The sequence below is a fragment of the Watersipora subatra genome, chromosome 6 (assembly GCF_963576615.1).
Source record: "Watersipora subatra chromosome 6, tzWatSuba1.1, whole genome shotgun sequence".
Classification (NCBI taxonomy): domain Eukaryota; kingdom Metazoa; phylum Bryozoa; class Gymnolaemata; order Cheilostomatida; family Watersiporidae; genus Watersipora; species Watersipora subatra.
This window is the reverse complement of record NC_088713.1, coordinates 57,069,607-57,093,459: the sequence shown is the minus strand read 5'-3', so window position 1 is coordinate 57,093,459 and position 23,853 is coordinate 57,069,607. Positions and strand designations below refer to the sequence as shown.

General features: G+C 35.7%; 1 long non-coding RNA gene across 1 annotated transcript; it reads left to right on the top strand.

Moving 5' to 3' along the window:
* Nucleotides 1–4,035: 4,035 nt before the first annotated feature.
* Nucleotides 4,036–22,485, top strand: LOC137398922 (uncharacterized). Its single transcript, XR_010979059.1, has 6 exons — nucleotides 4,036–4,137; nucleotides 9,783–9,857; nucleotides 10,551–10,625; nucleotides 12,158–12,283; nucleotides 19,682–19,795; nucleotides 22,368–22,485. It is a non-coding gene; the product is annotated as an uncharacterized lncRNA (long non-coding RNA).
* Nucleotides 22,486–23,853: the final 1,368 nt, after the last annotated feature.

Genomic DNA, 23,853 nt, shown 5'->3' with positions numbered 1-23,853 from the left:
AATCTCAATGTTGATTGGCCCCGCTTCTGCAAGCAAGGATATAATTGGCTGGCTACTTTGTTAATGCTCAGTTCTCATACTTGTACAAAGCATTTACAGATATTGTGATACAAACATACTCCTCGTATGTAAGCTCTTATACTTAGGAGGTTGTAAAATTTACTGCTGTGTTTATTACGAGTTATTTTCACCAAAAACCTAAAGCAGATGTGCAATGGCTGCCCAACAACACAGTATGAGTACAGCTAAAAAGAGATCATGATTGTCGTATTAATCACAGGGTTCCCTCGTTCATCACAGTTAATAGGAACCTGCACCTTCACGATAGGGGAAAACCTGCCAAGTAATCTCACCCAGGCTATATGTACCCCTAATAAATTATAATGCTATTGATACTGTATAAGTGTAAATTTGTTCTGCCTAAACTCCTTTGCCAAGGACAGTGCTGCTTTTCAATACAATAAAAATACTGTTTTTCGTTTGTAGGCGAATTTCCTATAAATATGTTCATTAGATGCTTTTGAAGGTCAAGGGCACTTGAAATACGTGATGAAGTGGATGCACAACTAGTTTGCAGGTTTAAACTTTACAAATTATCACAGGAAAAACTGAACCAAGATGACTGCCATCACAGTGATGGTCATTGAGAGATTTCTCTGGGTCAGAGTATGAGATTTATGTATTTTAGATATTTAGTTCAATTTAATTTGAAAGTGAATATTTTTATTCATGGAGTAATGTCCACAAAAGCATAACTGCAAACTAGCATAATCTATTTTTCAACCTTCCCCTTACTTTAATTTTGAATTAAATATTTTTATTCAAGAAATACTGAGGCCAAAAAGCAGAATCATGAAGTAGAGAAGGAACAACTACTATGAATCACAACACAGTGATTAAAAATGGCCTCAGAAATGTCCAATTGCATAAACTTAGCGCAAGGCAATGATAGACAAACGACAACTAAGAGTTATCCTCTCCATATTGCCTTTGGTGGTTAGTAAACAACACAATAACTGCTTTACAGATTAAGTGATGACCAGTACATGGAAACAGTGAAAACTGTTTAACCTGCATGAAACACCCTTGATATACATAGTAGCCTGCAAGTCATAAATAGTGACCAAGATCTCAGGCTAGGTTTCCTAACTTAACTTCATAAATTAATATTTACTAGTACCTGTAAATGTAATAATAAAAATATTACATTTATAAAAATGCACTCTTGAATCATAAAATCAACTTTTAGTCTAAATTACCTATATATTTAATATTTTATAATTTTCATTTTGTATTTTATCCAAACTTCTAACTCTAAAAGTCCTGTGTCCAGTAAGTGGGCTATTGAAATCAACAAATCACAAAACACTATCGCACACTAATGTCAAATTCTAAGTGAATGCATTTGAACTACTTTACAACCGTTGTGCAGCATGAGACTCAAATCTTTGACAATCAGTTTAGTAGTATGATTCTCTACCATTCGGCCATCTTTACTATAATAAAAATGATAGTCTGTGATGATAACAAATACTTGATGCTCCATGATGGTAGCTCATTTTCATGCAAAGAGTGTTACATTCCAGTAACACATTAAAGATGAACACTTATGAAATCTACTAAAGTTTTGTGTAAGTTCCTATTCAAGGACAATTGTTATCAACGAACATGTTTATGGATTTTTGTTGACAATGAAGGAAATTCTGAGCAACATCAAACTTAATTCTAGTATTTAAAATGAGAAATATAGTTCATGTACCCTAATAGCTTATCAAGACTGAAAATAAAGTTTAGGTCACGCATTACGACTCAGTTTTATATTAAATTAAGAATGATTTTGGGTTCCAAAGTAGTACCACCTTGTGTATAAGTCAAATATATCATAGATCTTCATGCAAACTTGGAGTTATTCTCTACACACCACATACGATGATTAGCAATCAACGAGGTGATTAAACCACTCTATTAGTTGAAGGATAGTTAATGAGTTAACAAAAGACAATATTAACTGCATTTACATAACACACTTGCTATACAACAGGTGGTCGGCCACTTTAATCAATTTTTAATATATTATGTCAACGACCTCAGGTCATGGTTTGTAAATAATATGATGAGGCACACAAATGCACCCTTGAGAAGCTTTTACCATTGTTTTTTAACATACCGTCATGTTTCATCTTCATCCTCACAGAAACTATCTTAACTCTTATACAATTATCAAGTGGGTGATTACCATAAAAGCATATCAACTATGCCAAGCAAATCCAAAAGCACCCTAGCTTATCTCAGCATGGCCTTCTTTTATGATAGTTCGGTTACAAATCAGGGCATATCCTTCTTATGAGGTGCATTGTAAATGGCAATGAAACAATTTGCAATATAATCAACCTGGTGATATTAACTCACTTGATTACCTATCCCGGGTCAAAACTAAATAAAGACGAATTGAAAACACACGTAGAAATACATTATGTATATTAGTTTTCTGTGATCAATTAGGGCTGCCTAATCCGTGGTATAGATTACAGCATTAAAATATCTTTACAGCAACTAATGAACATTGAACGAATATTATTCAGCATCTGATGTCAGGCCTACTGAACCTCTTGCAATCAACAAGCACACTTGCACAATTCTACTCTTGAACAGTGTTTTGTAAGCCTTGCACATTTTATGAATAGATTAAAAATTGATGAGTCTTTCAAATCATAATACTCCAGAACAACTCACTGCTTGAAATGCAATCTAGCCTACTCTTACTGAATGAGTGCAGCCGTTGGTCTATAACTGGAAATAGTAATGTACATACGACGTAAGACATCCATACGTTTATTTGCGGATGATGCCATACTTTTTAGACCAATAGAATGTGCGTCCGACAGCCTTCTGCTTCAGGACCAACTGTGCAGAGTGGCTGCATGGGCTGAGTCGTGGCAGTTGAGATTTAATGCTAATAAATGCACATCTACATCTGTGGAACCAGTTAGATTTTCACATATATACAACTATTGCGGTACATCTCTTATATCCTCGCAATCCTTTTTATACTTGGGTATACTTGTTTCTAGCACCCTCAATTTTAATGAACACATAAATCGCATCATACGTAAGGCTAACGGCACTCTTTTTATGCTTATGCGGACCCTTAAGAAAACATCTCCTAATGTCAAAAGGACAGCATACTATAGTGTGTGTCGTCCACTGCTAGAGTACGCTTCGGAAATCTGGAGTCCACATTTTGATTATAGTATACAAGATTTAGAATCCATTAACCGAAAAGCTTTTAGGTGGGCCAACAACTTAAGAAAATTTGATAGTATATCATCAGAAATGGTGAAAATGGGATGGCAAACACTTGCAGAGAGAAGACGCATCAAGGACGAAAGCACACTGCAAAAAATTTTAAGCCAAGACCTAATGGTCGATTTTAATAGATTTGTAATTAAGAACTCATCCTATTTTACTCGAGGCTCCAATATCAGACACACAATCAATGCAAGTGCAATGAAACACTCTTTTTTTAACCGTACGATGAAATTTTAACATCTGATTCTCTTATAACTAGACCAAGCGATCTTATACTTTTATCCTTCAGACTTAGATAAATAAGTCTATGCTTACTTGTGATCTTATTTTTATGCCTAATGCACCATTTTATTTCTACAGGCCTAGCGGCCACTTGAGATATTTTACAGAGATAGATAGATAGATGTAATTAGTCTACAAACCTGTTCAGTACTACGTTTTCAATTTAATTAAAAACTAACAATTAATAAAACTTGTTAAAGTAGATAACCAACATTATCATAGCAATATTTACTTGTAAGTAACAAATGTGAAAGCAGGTTCCCGGTGCAAGGACTGATTTAATTTAAGTGGAAATATGCAGTGACAAGACAAAATTGTGCTCGGCCAACCGTAACCCACGACTTAACATGTTGACGTCTTTCTGAAGTTTTAGGAATCTCAAAAGACAGAGCAGCTAAATATTGCGTTGTTGAAACTTGCGCTATGTCATTGTCAAACTGAAATGAGCGTCGCGCGCTGGTGGTGACTTTGCGTACCGGAGATTTAATTAGTGAATACTGTAGCGTAATGCTTACTACACGTGTATAACGACAATCAAATGTAAAGGTAAGAGTTCATGTAGCCCACTTGAAGTTTTAATTACACAGCTAATCATTGATAGACGTTTATCATGCTTGCCAATCTTGTTTATAGAATTAGTGTCGTTAACACAGTCGATGATGGAACCCAATGGCATAGCTTCAATACTAAAAATATCTCTGATAAAACATTAATTCACATTGATAGCTTAAGAGTCCAACAGTTGCTCAATAACTTGGACACCACCAAGTCTTGTGGACCTGACAATGTGACAGGCATCATGCTAAAAACATTTGCTTCGGTGGTGTATAATAGCCTTTCTTCAATCTTTGCATACTCTCTGGCAATAGCAAAGCTACCTTCGATTTGGAAACTTGGTAGAGTCCAACCTATACACAAAAAGGGAAACAAACAAATACCAAACAATTATAGACCTATTTCCCTCACTAGCATAGTGTGCAAGCTTTTAGAACACATAGTTTCCTCATATTTGTATAAGATTTTTAAGGGAGGTAACATTTTTGTAGACAGTCAACCTGGTTTTTGACCTCATAGGTCTTGCGAGACTCAATTAGCTCATACTGTTGGACACCTTTCACACATATATGATCAAAAACAAACCACTGATGTTTTAAAATTAGACTTTTCTAAAGCATTTGACACCGTTAATCATCAAAAACTGATATTTAAACTATCACATATTGGTATTAACAATGTCTTGTTTTCCTGGATATCTGACTTTCTTAGCGATCGGCATCAATTTGTTGAAATCGAGGGTCAGAGGTTTAACACAAAACTAGTCAGTTCAGGTGTGCCACCGGGCTCAGTTTTGGGCCCTTTACTTTTTCTGATATATATCAATGATTTACCATCTTGTCTTCAATCACAGTGTCGTCTTTTTGCCAATGATGCAATACTGTATAACACGTGTGACAAATTAACGCTTTTAAAACAAGACCTTTCTGCATTAGAGGCTTGGGCTTCTAAGTGGCAAATGAAATTTAATGTTGACAAGTGCACATTCTTACAAATTGGTAAAAACATTAATAGCCACCCTGGATATACTTTCTGTGGACAAAATATAAATAAAGTGTCTTCTTTTCCTTATCTCGGATTACAACTACAAGCAGATCTAAAATGGATTGAACACATAGACAAAATAACAACTAAGTCTACACAGAAGTTGGCAATGATCAGAAGGGTGCTAAAATCTGCAGATACCCCTACAAAAAAGATTGCCTATTTTTCTTTAGTAAGGCCAACACTAGAATATGCCTCGCAAATCTGGGATCCCTATCAAAATAAACATGTCAAACAGCTTGAAAAGTTGCAAAATAAAGCACTACGATTTATTTTTAACATTAAGGGCCAGATAAGTTTTACAAAATTACGAAAGATACAAGTGTTGAGTCTTTACAGAAGAGAAAAAGAGAGGGTAGGCATAAACTCTTTGTAAGATGTGTTGTCGAGGGCATAGAACCACCATTCAAATGCGAAAACATAGGATACAATACCCGCCAAAAATCAAACACCTATACTCCATATATAAGAACTAATGTATTCTATCAGTACTTTTGGCCCCGTACACTAAGAGAATTAAGATCATGATAAGATGATGTAAAAATATATATATGTATATATAAATAAATATATATATATGTATATATAAATAAATAAATAAAAAAACACAATATATTTTTTAAAAAAATCTTATTTTGAAACCACTTATTAGTGTAAACACACCGTGTTTCCACGCCCCTTACGCACCTGCTGTGCGGTCTAGGTGGGAAAATATAAAAATAATAATAACACTTTAGTCATACCTAGGCAGGAGAAAAATATTTTGTTATAACTATTTTATATTGTCCCACGACCAAACGAGCGGAGCGAAGTTTGAGATTTATTTATGATAAATGCATGTGCACACTAACGTACCTGGTTTAAGTTCCTAGTTCTTGCTTCCTACCTCTATCGTTCTCGCAGTTAAGATGCCGCATTCCTCTCTCCTGTCGCAAACCGGACATCCTGTTCTCTGCATCACACACACTTAACTTACGAAAATTATTCATCAACAATGAGATGAACCCTTGTTTTGAAATCTCATAAACAAATTTAACCATCGTTTTGTAGATTCGTTGAAGTATAATAACGATACAAAACACATTTAAGCCTATTTAAATATTTTACCAAGTCTTTTTAAACCGTCGACATTATCTTGAAACTTACCCATCTGATCGGATTATACACAAATAGACAGATTAGTTTGGACGAAAATCGCCACAAAATGCTTGAAAAGCCTGGTTAATAAAAGGTAAGACCGGCCTATGATATGCCAATAAAGCCGTGCGACAGATAGTAGAACTATTTAGCAGTGCGCATTTCACGAGAAAACCGTGCTCATTTTACCGGATGAGTATAACTGGAGTGGCTCAGAGCCTGGTCACGTGACGGGGGAATTTTCTGTTTTTGTCTAATATTTAATATATCATGCCAAATCTTACCAATTTTTTCGAGATTTATATTTTTTATACATTTCTCTATTTTTCTATACATTTTTCAAATACCTCTCTGTATACAATAATCTTATGCAAGATTCTGCAAATATTTATGCACATTTTTGCATAATATCTTATCTTATACTTCTTAACAGTATTGGGTTATTAGTAGTGGGTTATTGCAATATTGCTGTGATAAAATATAGCATTGTGGCCAGTGTTTAATATTAAGCAAGATTAAATGCAACTGGGCATGTGCAAGACATATGACAAAAACAGAAAATTCCCTGTCAAGTGACCAGGTTCTGAACCACTCTAGTTATACTCGTCCCATTTCACCAGTCTATGACATTGTTTACTTGTAATCGAATTTATTCGAAGGTTTATGTAATAAATGTAGACCGTTTGAGGCGTAGACCGAACTACAGGTACGAAATTGTGGTACACAGTTTATCAGCCTATGTTTTTTGTCCAATCACTGAAGGTTGCATTATTTAAAACGTTAGCCAAAATTCTTTACAACATATGTACAAGCTAGGGTAGAACTACAATGCCCCTTTATGACGAAAACATTTTTTCATTTTGCTGCAGTTTCAGACAAGATCGCTATCAAAACCATTCTACATTCAACGCAACCACCTTTCAAACTGTGTATAGTACACAGAAGCATGCCATTTTACTTCTAATTTTGCATTTCAGAGTTATAATAAACATATTTCCTTATTGTTGTTGAATTACACATTACAGTAGATTAGGCCTACAGCTTAAATTAATATTGTTTTTATCATTGTAAAACAGATTTGAGATAGTAGTAGATTAGGTGTGATTGTTTGTGTGATTAGGTGCGATTTATTATTGTATTAAACCAAGCTTTTCAAGCTATTTCTAGAACATTTCTATTTCAAACAAGTCTCATTTACACTATACTCTGTCAATTCCTGCTGAGAACTACTTTATCAACAACCAACAGTACCCTTTCTTTTTCCATTATCACTTTGGTCGTGGGCTGTATGACAGAATTTTCTAAATTGATATCTAACTAAGAATATACTATTACTTAGATATCGAATTAGATATTAATGATCATACTTTTGATTTTTTAATTTCTAGTTATGATATTGATGTGAAATGTATTGTTTTTTGTGTCTCTTTTGAGTGAAATACTACAATGATTCTATGTGTAATGGTTAGCCTATTGACATTGAATTCAATTTCATCCAAGACAAATTTTTACCGCAAACAAAGTGGCACTTCTACCCAAAAAAAACCTGACTGTTGCTATAAAACAAAATTGAAACAACAACCCAATCAATGGAGATGGGCACTACTATAGTTTCTTTCTGAACTTTTGTTTGACAGTAACACGCTGTTGCAATAATGTACATAAGTATCGATGTTCCAACAATTAGTATTGAGATTGCGAGGCGCAGGACTCTCTGTAAGCAATTATCTTATAATCAACAATAACACGCCAGTGGTTTGTTTCCAAGTATATGGGACCTCTATTTTCTTCAGATGGTCAAAAATGCCAATTATTCTGTCAATACCCCCTAGTCAAAACAAAAAGAACAGTATGCCTTTATACTTAACTCTATTAGTTATGACTTTTTAATAAGTACGTGTTTATTAGGCATGTGATGATGACTCTTTCTGTTGGCAGGGAGGCTTAATAAACTCTCTTTTCTCGGGGCCTTATAGTTTCCTGGTTTTCCACCTTTTTGAGTAAATTGTGTCAGCTGTGTGTTTTCTTCTTGATGCGTTGATCCTCTGCATGCCATTTGCTGCAGGCTCCTTTGGATTATACTAGCCTCTCTATGTCTTGGCTCCTTTCTTGCTGCACCCTCTTTTGCTACTTGGCTCGCTGCCAACTTATTGCTCTTTTGCTCGCTGCCAGCTTCTCCTTATATACTCATTCTCAGATGATTGCCAAGTGTCATTGATTGCCTAAGTTCATTCTTGGGAGTATTACACTATTCTTGTAACGCCTATTTAAAGTGTCTTTGATGTCAGTCAGCATTATTTTCTGACATGTGATATATGATATCTTGACATCTGCCATCTTATGAGATTTCACGATGATGCGGTGCGCCAGGGTAATTATACTAAGTCAATAATTTGTACAAGATTGGCCATAACCTGCAAACCATGATCAACCACTGATTTGTAAAAAATGGATTTTGCTATAACACCATATTACACCATTTCCTACACCGTTTGTAGCAGCGGGTGGGACTGCCATTTCTCTCAGCTTTCTAGTTTCCAATGTTTTCTACATGGTCTGTCGTAGCAATGCTTCCAACGCTGATGCATTCCTAGTTGTCATGTACAATGCTTTGCATTCCTAGTTTCTCGGTTTATCATGTTTTCGGCGCTGAGGCATTTCTAGTTGAGCAGTTTTTCACGCTTTCATTTTAGCACTACAATTCTTGTGATGCCAATCTTAGCTTGTTTGCTGCTTTTTGTTACGCTGTTTGCGGCACACTCTACTTTCGATGTTTTCAACTCTGACAACACCGCATTAGAATTTCAAAAAGCATTCACTTAATGTATGGTGACTAGTTATTTGCATGATCTAAAAATAATCTTTGAATTCTCAACCCAACGTGTTATGTTTTATTATGATTACCATCTTTTATTCTCAACTCATTCTCACAATCAATAACCAATGATTTATGATTAGCTAACCTGTGATTTCTCATCGGGGGCCTCATGATGTTTCTACCATCACCCGTCCTTGAATTATGTAATTGATTGGCTTGTGTAGTTTCACACAGTGTAGCTTTGTAGTAGCCTCAGAGTTCCAGTCTATTATACTAAACTCTGATTGGTTGCGCAATTCAAAGTATTTTAAGGGTCACCCAGTCCTATCATTCTCTATTGTTTCCTTCCTACAATATTATTTGTCATGATATTTTTGGATTGACAAGTTTTTCACGACAAGAGAATGTTTAGATTGATCAGTTAACATTGGATAATAAAGCTCATAATATTAGTTGGTGTATTTTTGTGGAGTTTGCCTTAGGAGACTTCATCTTTAGTACTGTTTACCCTTGACTCATCTTTCTCAAGTTTTACAAAGGTGGACTCATTCTAATTCAGATTTAACTGTATTAACCACAGCTGAACTTCTATATATCATGGTTAAATAGTTGAATTATAGTTATTTGTGTCTTGCAGGCTGTACACTCCAGTACTAGAACAAGATGGAGACATAACCACACTGCTCATGGACACTCTAATTACTAACAGGAAGTTAGTCCTGATATGTTCATAGTTGTTTATCATAAATACATATTGTATTTCTGTTGGTATATTTTAATGAAAGTTTAGTTAGAACATAATCATCGAATTGTATAATTTTAAGTTGATGAAATCGTTATTGAAATAATATAAACACCGAAAGTCCTTAAAGGTTTGTGACAAAAAAGGCTAGAATAATTGACCATTTGAAGTTTATGGCTATAGCTGCATAAAGTGTATGGGTGATGACTGTATAAACCTTATGGGTGCTGACTGTATAAACCTTATGGGTGCTGACTGTATAAACCTTATAGGTGATGACTGTATAAACCTTATGGGTGATGACTGTATAAACCTTATGGGTGATGAATGTATAAACCTTATGGGTGTTGACTGTATAAACCTTATGGTTGATGACTGTATAAAGTGTATGGGTGCTGACTGTATAAACCTCATGGGTGATGACTGTATAATGATTCTAACTAGAAATGCTGAGATATGAACATTCTTTCACTGAAATATACACTGTACATACTCCTATATGTTGTTGGTGTATATACATGTATCATCCGGTAAATACATCCACTCATTTACAGTGCACAGATAAATTAAATACTCTGATAGCCCAAACAACTACACCCACCCTCTTCAAGTTTGAGTTATTCATGTTTGACTGTATTTTCTATCATTAATGTATTCTCTCAGGCCGTACACTACAATACCAGAAAAGGATGAAGACATAACCACACTGTTCATAGACACCCTAGACACTGGCAGGAAGTGAGTCCCAATTTGTTGATTGTTGCTTTATTCATACGTACTGTATTTCCGCTAGAATTTTATTTAAAGTTTAGTTTGAGCATTAATTAAAGTTATTAAATGTTCAGTTTTAAAACCTATATTGAAACATTAAAAATACTGTGTATTGGTAAATGTTAGATGTTAGATGTTCTAAAAAGTTAGATGCATTGGTTAAAGCTTCTTTAATGCCAGGCATTAAAGTTTATGGTGATCGCTGTATAAGGTGTACAGGTGATGACTGTATAAAGTGTACAGGTGATGACTGTATAAAGTGTACAAGTGATGAATGTATAAAGTGTACGGGTGACGACTGTATAAAGTGTATGAGTGATTACTGTATAAAGTGTACAGGTGATGACTGTATAAAGTGTACAGGTGATGAATGTATAAAGTGTATGGGTGATGAATGTATAAAGTGTACGGATAATGACTGTATAAAGTGTATGGGTGATGCTGTATAAAGTGTACAGGTGATGAATGTATAAAGTGTATGGGTTATGACTGTATATAGTGTACAGGTGATGACTGTATAAAGTGTACGGGTGATGACTGTATAAACCCTATGGGTGATGACTGTACACTAGACGCTCCTATAACGTAAATTCCAGATAACGTAAAAAAATTATGTGAAGTTTTTGCTTCCTACTGCGGAAAAATTTCCATATAACATAAAAATTCAAGTCGGGCAAGTTTTTAAAATTGATTCGAGTGTTAGTTTATTTCGCCGCACTTGCGGAAGAAAAAACGCCGTGCGCTTAGCGTACTATTTATTATATATGACTTCCACGACATTCTAGCTTGTCGAAATAAATCGTTAAATACGTCGACAAATAGGTGAATAGGATAGCTGCGCAATGGTTCACAAATACAAAGGCGATACGTAAGTGGAGGTGTTAAAATGTCGGTTTATGAGTTTTATTGTCACGAGCTGGAGTATCGTCGTAAATTATCTTTATCCTAGCCTTGACCCCTGGATAGTAATAGTTGACAAACCATTAGAACTGCTTTTTATAGTAAAAATATTTTTTTGTTTTGCTTTATTGTACACTTACAAAATATTTGTTACTAGCTTTTCTTTGCAAAGTAGACTTTACTGTTTAAAGAATAAGCAAATCATTGTAAATGAACGTCGAAAATGTACAGTTCCTACCAACTTGTGTAAATTTACCGCAATCATGGTCTATTAAACCAGTGAGGTTGATCAAAACAGGGAGAAAAGATGTTGATGCAAACCAATATTTCCGCAATTACGGTACAGCCCATAAATTAGAAGAGTTAAGTAAAGTTTTACCTTTTTTGCATGACCAAAGGGGTGAGTTTGGAAAGATCTTGGAACGGCTTAGGATATTTACATGTATTTTAGTGTCCTTATAATGTAAATTTCCTAAAACATTAATGTTCCTAGAACTGATTATTTGCGTTATAGGAGCGTCAACTGTATAATGATTCTAGCTAGGGATGCTGAGATATCATTATCCTTTCACTAAAATATGGTCTCCTTGGTGTTTCAGCACATCTACTCCTTTCTCTGAAGACCTAGTCCATGCCTTACACTACTCAATGGTCAAGGAGATCAGCTGGTCATCGCTGAAGAAGCTAGGCATACCCTTTCTAAGTATCATCATACCATAGACACGGTGGGTTTTAGTTTCATGTATCTATAGCCTGTACTAGCGGCATGCCTGGTGTTCCACGAGTATTAAAATTCAGCCTATGAACAATGACAAGTATTGTAGTTGCTTGCTGTTTGCTGTTAGCCTGGGACATTGCCAATGGTTAATTTGAGTAAGCCAGTTATCTACGGCTCTTACTAATAAGAGTCGTGAAAGCAAGTACAAAATGACGCTGCGCCGTAACGGAGAGCGGTAGCTTATTTTCACCCACATAGCGACATATACCGCCCAATGGATCCACTAATCTCGTGTAGAATAATTGGTAAGATATTTGCCTGGCGATGGAAGGTTCCGAGATCAAATCCAGCAGATTGCAAGCTTTTAATTTCAGGATATCAATAGCTATAGCAGGACAAATTGAAGTACACGCACACAAACTTTGAGATCTGTATAATAATAGATAGATTATCATATAATACAATGCGTGTATTCGTATGCTAGTTTATGATTCCAATGCGCATTACTGCATATATTTCATAATAACATCGCACTAGGAGCAGAGGTGATATTATATATTCTAACTGTGACGTACATTATTTTAATAGGTATGCAGTCAGGTGTTTACGTAAAATCCTCCATATAATGATATGTATCCGTATGTTTTACATTCTATGAAATTTCTTTGAGCTTTCATGCACCTGCTCTATTTGCTGGAATATAGTCACCGAATTATATCTTATCAAATGTTCTCTCAGAGTTCTGCTAGTTTACTACTGTATGTGCCTTCTACTGTTTAAGTCATAACTGCCGTGTACAACTTTTATCATATTTTCTAGGTAAATCAGACACGCTGATTCCGATTTTGAATTCAAAATAATTCACCTAAAAATATGATAAAAGTTTTACATCGCAGTTAAGATTTGAGCTATGCGGCTAGCAGGAGTAGCCAAGCTTGTTTACTAAGCTATGGTATTTTGCTTTACTATAATCTCCCATTGTTCATGCATGTGTTCTCAGCCTACAGCAAAAGATTACAACTCCTGATTAAAAATAAATATATAAACAACTTTATAGACTATATTTAACCTATAGAGACACTCCTCAAACTGTCATCAATTGTTCCTATACTATAATTGTTCCTTTACTATAAGCTCCCATTGTTCATGGATGTATAACTCACAATCATAACCGTAAAGATTGCTCAAGTGCTACAGTTATGGAGTATAATTATTACTCTTACTCTGGTAGTTCTGTGTGTCATGAGAGATCATCGGGTGTAATAACTATGTGCATAATTATTCTATAATTATTTGATGTCAGTATATTTTATTATGGCTGGTACTCTGGATTTCTGTATAACATGAGAGGTTGTCATATGTAATAACAATGTGCATAATTATTCTAGTATTATTTAATGACATTATATTTTATTATGGCTGGTACTCTGAAGCTCTGTGTGCCATGAAAGATTGTCATCTGTAATAACTATGCGCACAATTATTCTATTATTATTTAATGCCAGTATATTTTATTATGGCTGGTACTCTGGAGTTTTGTGTGCCATGAGAGATTATCATATGTAATAACTATGTGCATAATTATTCTATAATTATTTAGTGCCAGTATCTTTTATATTGGCTGGTGCTCTGGAGTTCTGTGTGCCATGATAGAATATCTAAAGTAATAACTATGTGCATAATCAGTGATATTTATTATTTATTTAATTTAATTTATTTAATTTTAATTTATTTAATTATTTATATTTATATATTTTATAATCTGGAGTTCTGTGTGCCATGAGAGATTATCATACATAGTAACTATGTTCACAATTATTCTATTATTATTTAATGCCGGTATCTTATATTATGGCTGGTACTCTGGAGTTCTGTGTGTCATGAGAGGTTGTCATATGTAATAACTATGTGCATAATTTTTCTATTATTATTTAATGCCAGTATATTTTATTATGGCTGGTACTCTGGAGTTCTGTGTGCCATGAAAGATTATCATATGTAGTAACTATGTTCACAATTATTCTATTATTTTTTAGTGTCAGTATCTTTTATATTGGCTGGTTCTCTGGAGTTCTCTGGAGTTCTGTGTGTCATGAGAGATTGTCATATGTAATAACTAAGTGCACAACTATTCTATTATTATTTAATGCCAGTATATTTTATTATGGCTAGTACTCTGGAATCCTGTGTGCCATGAGAGATTGTCATAGGTAATAACTATGTGCACAATTATTCTATTATTATTATTTAATGCCAGTATATTTTATTATGGCTAGAACTCTGGAGTTCTGTGTGCCATGAGAGATTGTCATATGTAATAACTATGTGCATAATTATTCTATTATTATTCAATGCCAGTAGAATTTATTATTGCTAATACTCTGGAGTTCTGTGTGCCATGAGAGATTTTTATGTGTAATAACTATGTGCACAATTATTCTGATAAGTGAGGAAATAGCTGAGTGATTCAGTGTTTAAAGTGTCGATACGCAAAGCCAAATTTATGAGTTTAATTCCCATTTGAAGCATTTCTTTTTTTCTTTCTTAACGCTTCAAGCGTGACTTCGGTCAGACAGACACATATCTTAACAAAAGCAAGAAATGGTAAATGCAAGTTTGTGGTTTATTAGACCTAGCCACACTAAATTTGGAGTAGTCAGCACAATATTGTGAGGAAACAACTCCTCTTGCACCTCTCTTCATTTCAGTATATTCATGAATCTTAGCCTAATAAAAATAGTGGTAAAAGGTTTAGTCAATGATAAAGTTATTTTATTTTAAGATATGCAATGTGTGAGAGTCAGTATTCTTTCTGTAAACAATACAGTTGAACCTCAAGATGTGAGTTTAATTCATACTGTGATCAAACTCGTACATCAATCAAACTGAATATCAATTGAATTAATCCCATTTACAATCACTGATATCAAGTTAATTTCTGACCTGAAAAAATGAAATCTGTGAATTATGGAAACAATCAGGTTATTATGAATAATAAACACTTGAATATCATATAACAGTGCATGATACAAGCAAGGAAAAAGTGTTACTACGTCAAAGAAAGATATTATTTAGATGTCTAACTTTAGCAATGGATGATTACGCGAATAGAAGTGCAGGCGGCTGAAGCAGAGCTACTTTCTCAACTTTAAACATGAAGGGCATTTTCCTTGGTGACAAAATCAACAATGATATGGATTAATTCCATGTTTTTCAACGGATACAAGCAACTGTATTTGCAAGACAATAATCTGTTTTGTTAACTTTCAACTTAAACTTAACATTGTATATTTAATCATCACTCTTATTGTTAGTTATATTCTCATCTGTTAAATCAACTGTTGCTAATCACTTCGGTATTAACAGATAAAATGAAAGTATCTACCCTAGGACACTTATATTTCGCTAGTATTTAGTTTCGTGAGAAGCACACAGAGTAAAATTCCGCTGCAACTTAATTTCGCAGATCTGATGAGTGCGAAACTATAGTGATGTGAAAATAAATGCAGTAGAACAAACATAGTTGGATTCCTCAGGTCCAGTTCACTAGTAAAAAAATTTTTGAATTTGGGACTAGTTTGTATTTGTGAACCGCGGGAAGAAATGTGTGGGCGAGATCGACAATGAAACTTGATCGCTTGCTGCTGTTTGTTTCTTGGACTATCAATGACATCTAGGTCCTTGCCGTCGTGACTGATGTGGCACCAATACTATATCTCAAGTATTTATAGCACGCGGTGGCTATGGCTCAAGGTTGTTATTGTTTTTAGTTGGTAATAAAATTCATCGCTACAATAATTATTATTCAATTTTATGACATTCCCTACCAGACCTTCATCTTCATCAGTTACAAATTCAGTGACTAAACTAGTATCATCATCTTCCTCGTTTGTCTTGGTTTTTCCACAGGCCCGTATTCCCTGGGGCGGCTGGCCGGTTGAGCCGCCCCAACTTTTTAGGAATTTTTGGCGGCTAAGAATAGTCAAACTCGGAGAACTCGCCCTCGGATAAAATGTGACCTCTCGCGTGAAAATCGACCAAAAGTCGGCATTCACTATCGTTAGTAATGTAGCTTCGAAGTTTGAATTAGGTTTATTGGGGAGCACATGGCTACTTTGTTTATTATTTTACCCTAGACCAATCAGAGTGTGAGGAAGTCATTTCTGAAGTCAAAAAGTGATTTCATTGGCTCCTTATGCCGAAATTTTGCGATCAAAGTCGTTGCTATGCGATCGTGACGTCATCAAAATGGCGACTCGTGAAGATTCTAAAACTTCGAACTTTTTTTTAATCTGATGAATCTGAAGAAATCGGCACATCGCTCGATGATATTGATGCTGAATATGGAGAAACAATGTCTAGAGATACAGATTTTCATGTTACTGATTACCTGCAAGCTCGGATGCTCGAATTTATTAACGATGAAGAAGACGATGTTGAACCTACCGAAGGATTAACTGTTATTCACTCGTATAGTACTCCGGTTAATGACTCAGAATCACCTGCTGCCAGCTTACCAACTCATCCTATGGTGCCTGATGAACCTATTAACTTCAGTTGCAAGTGTGACTGCATCAAAAAATTTGATATAAATCTGATTTTCAGTCATCTGACTTACAATAAAAGAATTTCAAAGACAGAGTTAGATTTGATTATCATGGGCCGAATTTCTACTTGTGTGGATGATGGAAACACCACAAAACCTTTCGAGCATAAGGAGAAGATCAGAAAAAAGCCTTGATGCAACTTTAAATATCATGGTGGGTCTTATTGAATTTTTTCTGATCAACCCTGTTCATTTTTGGTAGTAATAGTATAGGTGCAGTAGCCTACTAGTTGCTGGCCCAGTGTATGCCTCCCTGAGTCACATAAAATTACATCATGCAATACATGACTCAGTGATCTGTCGTACTTACTGGCCTGAGTTAAGCGTGTTTTCACTCATAATTGATTGCCAGTTGCCACATGACTTATTCAATGGGTCAATGCTTGTGTGTTTACTTTTTTGCCTGCTGACATTAATCCTATGGCATGAGCAACCAATCCCTTCGTCACACGATCACTAGGCCACTAAGTCTATTACTCGTAAAAGTGTCTCAGAGTCAGAATCCGTTGCCAATCACCTCATTAGCTCATTCTTTAGATTTTTTTCTAAATTAATTATGAAATAAAGGAAATTCTAAATTAAAGGAGTTTAATTTTAATTTAAAGGAATTTAAGGATTTAATTCTAAATTAAAGGAATTAAGAGCTTTCACAAGTTTTCTATCAGCCAAGCTTACCTCAATACGATGACAGGTTATTCTAATAAATTGTTTTGTGTACTGTTTGCAAACCATGCTACCAGGGTCACTTTGATGCACAGCCATGTTTTTGTTTCGTTTAAGAAAAGTAAAAGTTCAGACGTATCTAGACTTCCCTGCCATGAAGTAAGACTCGAAGGTATCAAAGGACTGCCGAATGGGATAAAACCTGAAGGTTTAGACTACGACCGCCAACAATACTTGCATACTAACATTCGAGAATGTTGCCGTCTTGGCACTGAGGGTTTAGTTTGCCTGAAGCTTCATGGTAAAAGACGTAGAATGTGATCATAGCATGAATTTTAGCCTTTTTCTGAGTCAGATGTGAGTAGGAATGTAATCGTGGTTTTGGGTCTGATACCCCTTGTGTTTTTTACACTCAGTGTTTTGGCAAAATAAACCTCAGTATGGATTTCAGATGTGATGTTAAACCCTGAAGCCTATCAGTTAGTGGTGATATTCCTAGGAGCTTCTCATCTTATTCCTAATGTGCGGTTAGTGTAAAGTACGGATGCGTAAAAATGACATTTTTTTTCAATTTGAGAGCAGGGTTTACCAGTCTTCTGTTGTCCTGGCCTTAAAATAATGTACACCAGCTGTTTCAGCATGCTTACTTGCCCTATAGACCAAGTTTCACCTCAGTCAGTGAAATAAAAATGGCCGTATCCAAGGAGAACCTAACGTAAACAACCTATTTCTGTGCGTCGCGTCTTTATTCGTGATTTTCTCCATTTCAGATTTTGGGAGTTTTGGCTGACGTGCCTTCCAAAAATTTGCAATATCTCATGAACTACTTAAGCTAACTCAAAAATTCAAAATGCTTTAAATGCTCCACAAAATTCTGCATCTGGCTGTGTTACTAACTAAAAATCTGAAAATCCCTCATTTTGGTTGATTTTCACATGAGAGGTCACAAATGTAAAATTTTATCACGAACACTTGGTTAACTTGAACGGATTTGTTTGGTCCGTTCCCACGTAATGATAAGCTGCTTTAGATGACTCGACCTCCACAGCATTAACTCGAACAGTTATTTGCCCAACGGCTGCGGGAACCGTTTTTATCGCTGTAGAGTATCACTTTAATCCAAGCCATAGAGAAAAACGTTAACTTTTAATAGTTTTTGGGCGTCATTATTATCATGATTGGCAAAATACTTTTGTTAATGACTTTTATAAAGGTTTGCAAAGGGTCAAGTTTTACCAAACATCTATTTGGGAATGGCCCAACGAAAGCATAAAAACCTGCGGATAAACTGAAGATAAAATCGGCAAAATTGATCTTTTGTTGAAACGCTCAAAAGAAAAAAGATGTCTTTTTTCTTAGCGTTTCAACTGCAGTCAAGTTTAGCTTATTTTAATCTGAAAATGTCCTAGCAGTCACATCACCTAAAACAAACAACTCTCAAATAATAGAAAAAAATGTTTATACTTTCCGATAAAATCTTTTAAAACTTTATGTGAGATGCCCAGTTGAGGCCTTGCATGAAAGAAACCTGTTGAGGGGGCTGATACCGCCCGTCCAAACCCCCAGATGCTCATAGCTAGTCGCCTAACATTAGCTACCCCAATTTTCAACCAGGGAATACAGGCCTCCTTTTCCAAAAGAACTTGTTATCTTAATTTGCTTTGCCACGCTGCTCAGTTGGCGTATTAGCTATAATGAGTTTAGTAGAAATTGCCTAATGAGCCAAACCACACACAAAGGTTATCTGCATTTCCAATATGACGATTTTATTGTGGATATCAATGAACAAAGCTCTTTCATTTAACGTTTTCGCTCGTTCGTTATGATAGTTTAGTTTCGCTCATGAAATTTTCGCGAGATGAATGACTCCGAAAATGCGAAAGTTAAATGACGCAAATACATAAGTGTCCTAGGGTATGACAATTTTTTATTTGACGTAATCGACACTTTGTTTACTCATTATGGCTAGCTTCGTGACATTGACCCAAAGCATTTATTCATGACAATACTAATTATTTCCAGATCCCTCTGTTTTGCTACCTTTTGGTGGGTAGTGTTTTTTAGTTTTGTGATGATCCCTCTGTATCTGCAGAAAGAGTACACCAAGAGTAATCACCTACATTTTATTACTGTCAGGCAAATACGAGGTTGGCTGGAAAGACCAGTGAGGCGTATCCTAAAATTGAGTTTCCTTCTAAAGAGTTGTGCCCCTTGTGCTGGAATCCCAGAGGAATATGGAATGGAGAAACGGTAAGGTTTAAAAGTATCAAAACATTGAGCTCTCTAACATAGCACTAAGCATGCATGTTTCTATCTAAGCAAGGAGAAGTTCACCGTTAGTGTTAAATTTTTCTATCCCTTGATATCCAATAACTCTGCCAACTCGGGTGATCAATTCTAACTCTCGCAACAATGTCACCTGTAATGAGCAACTTATCTTTGCAGGGTCGATTTTTATCATGCATTTCAACTGATTGGAAAAGTTTTTATTGGTTTCATCAAAATCTTCCATAGTGAAAACACAGGTGCTTATGATAGACAAGTAGACACTTCTCTGTAATGGCAAGTGCTGAGTCATTATCCTGTCAATCACTGCAATTGGGTCTTGTTCTATTTCCTAGGCAATGTCATTTCTGGTAGCAAAGCCAACTCAGGTCTTTTTTTGTTTATGCACTTATCTACCACACTAATAGAATGTGTTGCTGTTGCTCACTAAACTCCTTGATGGCATTAGACGGGTCTCACAGAGTGCTGTGATATTAATATGGTATATCTAAAATTCTGCTGTTGACAGCGTTAAGATACGGCCACACGTAACAAATGATTCATTCAATTTCACTGAATTAACGAAATTAATAGAATTCACAGATTTATCCAGCCAAATATCACAGAATTCTCTGAGCTGTGCATGCACACCAAATTTGTCGACCTAACGTTTTTAATTGATTAGACAAGCTATTAGAGAGCACGACTCTAGCAATTTTTGTAATTAGTATAGTCCAAGACAGGTATCACGACAATAAAAGTACGAGTGCAATTCATCTTCTTGAACTACACCTGATGAAACTGCGCTATTGTTGGTTAGCGAGCACGATTCTAACATCTTTTAAAATTTACGTAGTTCGAAGCACATATAGCGACACACAAAAAAAATATTACGGCAATTTGCCATAGTAAATATGATGGAACTGATTTGATTGCGCTAAAGAGGACAATTCTTTTGCCCCGGAACTTTTCTGCTAAAAAGAAAGTTGTTGCTATTAAAAAGGAAACGATTTGTAGCCATAGTGCACGAACGATAAAAACCAACAATAGCGCAATCTAAGCAGTTGCGTCGTATGTACTATGTTGAGTAGCACACGCATTTTTATTGTGCGTCGTCATACGTGTCTTAGACTATACTAATTGCAAAAGCTGCTAGAATCGTTCTCGCTAATAACTTGTTTAGCCAATTAAAAGCGTTTCGTCGACGAGTTCGGTGTGCATGCACAGCTCAGATAATTCTGTTATATTTGGCCGAATAAATCTGTGAATTTCGTGAATTCGGTCAGATTGAGCGAATAATTCGTTATGTGTGTCCATACCTTTAGACAGGTCTCACACAGAGTGCTGCAATATTAATCTGGTATATCTGAAGTTCTGCTGTTGATGGCGTTAGACCGGTCTCCCAGAGTGCTGCTATATCAATCTAGTACATCTAAAGTTCTGTTGTTGACAGCGTTAGACAGGTCTCGCAGAGTGCTGCTATATCAGTCTGGTATATCTGAAGTTTTTTTTGTTGACAGCGTTAGACAAGTATTACAGAGTGCTGTGATATTAATCTGGTATATCTGAAGTTCTGTTGTAGACAGCGTTAGACAGGCTTCGCAGAGTGCTGCGACATTAATCTGGTATATCTAAAGTTCTGCTGTTGACAGCATTAGATGGGTCTCACAAAGTGATGCGATATCAATCTGGTGTATTTCAAGCTCTGTTTTTGGCAGCTTTATAGACGGGTCTCGTAGAGTGCTGTGATATCAATCTGGTAGATCTAAAGTGCTGTTGCCACCAGTGCAATTTTTCATTATGATTGATTTGAGCTATCACTACCAAGATCTCTTCTGCAATTATCAAGATGGTCTTGTTACTCCTTTGTTTCCTTCCTAACTGATATTTCACTGAGTGATGGCGCCAGAGCTCCACAGCGAGAACCCTTTTTTAGTTGGACGATGGTCGAGCTGATATGATTAATAATGATTTGAGTCATTTCCATAAAACTGCATGTAAAGGGTTTAAAGAAACACCAGTTTCTGCTTTACTAGAATCCCTCTCTTTTGGCAGTAGAGAGATGCAATCTAGCAAGCAAGAACAGGTTTACACATACTGTCATCTTTGGTCCGCTGCTACGGCTAGCTTAAGATCAACTCTATCTTTTTCTGTTTTGAGTGTGGCCATAGCACACTTTCTGGGAAGTCTAGTCAGACTTTATGTTAGGTATTTTACTTCATTCCAAAAAGATGCTCAAATACACCCCAGTTTTGAGCTGGTAGTGCCAGTTTAGTCTCCGGCAATACGACCCTCGAAGCAGGTTGTGTATTATCCGATAGCAGGTGCAAGTATCAGGTGCGAGGATTAAAGTTAATATACAGTAGACCCTTCTAAAATAAAACAATCTATTCCAGGAACCTTTACCTTATAGGATTATTTGTAGTGGTAATGAATTGTCAAGGCCATTTACTATGAGTGTAGTTGGTGAGTACAGTGACTATCTGTTAGTTATGTACACCCAGTCAGCAGTTACCTGTATCAGCTCATATTTGTTTGATAGTTTTGTTTCTTACAGGTTTATGGTTTTCTACATTCACTCTATGCAGATGTTAGACTCTTCAATTTTCCTAAACTCCTCTCTCAGGCTCCGGAGCGGAAACACTTGCCAGGCGTGGACTCACTGCGAGGTTGGGAAACCAAAACAGCCATAGGTCGTGCAGAGATGTCTATGTGCTATTTATTGTATATCACATCCGCTATTGTAATTGCCGGTTTGTTCTATTTTGTTGTCATCAAGAGAAGACTTCGACTGCGTTCCAGAAAGTGTCCCCCATTAGCTGAGTCAAACCTTGACTATAATAAACCAATTTACTAACCAAATAAAAAGCTATGTCACCAAAAATATTTATATTTTTTTTTGCAAATTTTGTGCTAGCATACATGCCATCTTCTTGTATGTAGAATTTTGTCTACTGGTGCTTCTTTTTTAGCCAATGAACTTTCTGCTGATCTGTTATAAGTTTTTACACTAGCTTTGCCAGAAAATATATCTGTACCGATATTTTTAAAATTAGCAATAAATCGCTGTAACCGATTGAGTGGATAATAACAGCTATACTACGAGCGCATGAGGAGTTACTACTAGGAGTAGTGGTTAATGTAAAGGGAGCCACATTTATACTACGAATAAAAATGATACTTTGTAGAAACAGCAGTACTTTGTGTCTGATGTAAGTTTATTAGAAGCTTACATCAGACACAAAAACTCACAACAAAAAATTACCGTGTGCCAGTGCGAGGCTCATGCTGCAAGATGTTGCTTGATAAGTCAGAGGCAATATCATGAAACTGGGTGAGAATTTAATAAAATTGGAGGATTTTAACTGACTGATACCAAAATCAATAAAATTGCAGCTGTTCTAGCAACCCCAGCTTCAGGTGTTCTGCTGTTCAATAATACTCATGTTTACACACACTTCGATCTTTGGAGTTGTTGGCACTATTGGTTATTGAAGACGACTCCAAATACACTTTGTATTCTCAATTTTGTACCTCGTGAGCACTGCTTGTGCAGCTCACATGTCAACCATAGCTTCCATATCAACTGTTTAGTGATGTTTTATGCACATCCTTTAGTACTGAACAACATAAATGCAAGGGTCGTGGCTTTTCAGCCTCTACATGAAATAGATTATATATTTCTGAGCTAGCTTTCCAGTGAAATTGTCAAATATAAACAGCTGACTGAGACACAATAATATATTTCTACATTGTGTTCTCATGTGGTCTATTGGGGTATTTCAACTAGCATAAATATTATTACCTGCAACCTAAGAGAAGGTTATTATATTTTACGACTATAAGAGAAAGCCTCAACTTCCTAGTATTTCATGTAATCCATATGAATAGTCAGTAAATCCATAATGGCCCTTAGTACGCTGTTCTATGAGCTGTCACCTTGTGTCACAATATGTTTTATAGTATATGTACATTAAAACATTTAATGTATATACATGTAAAACACAATTTTAGTTTTAGTATACGAGTCATTCATAGCACTA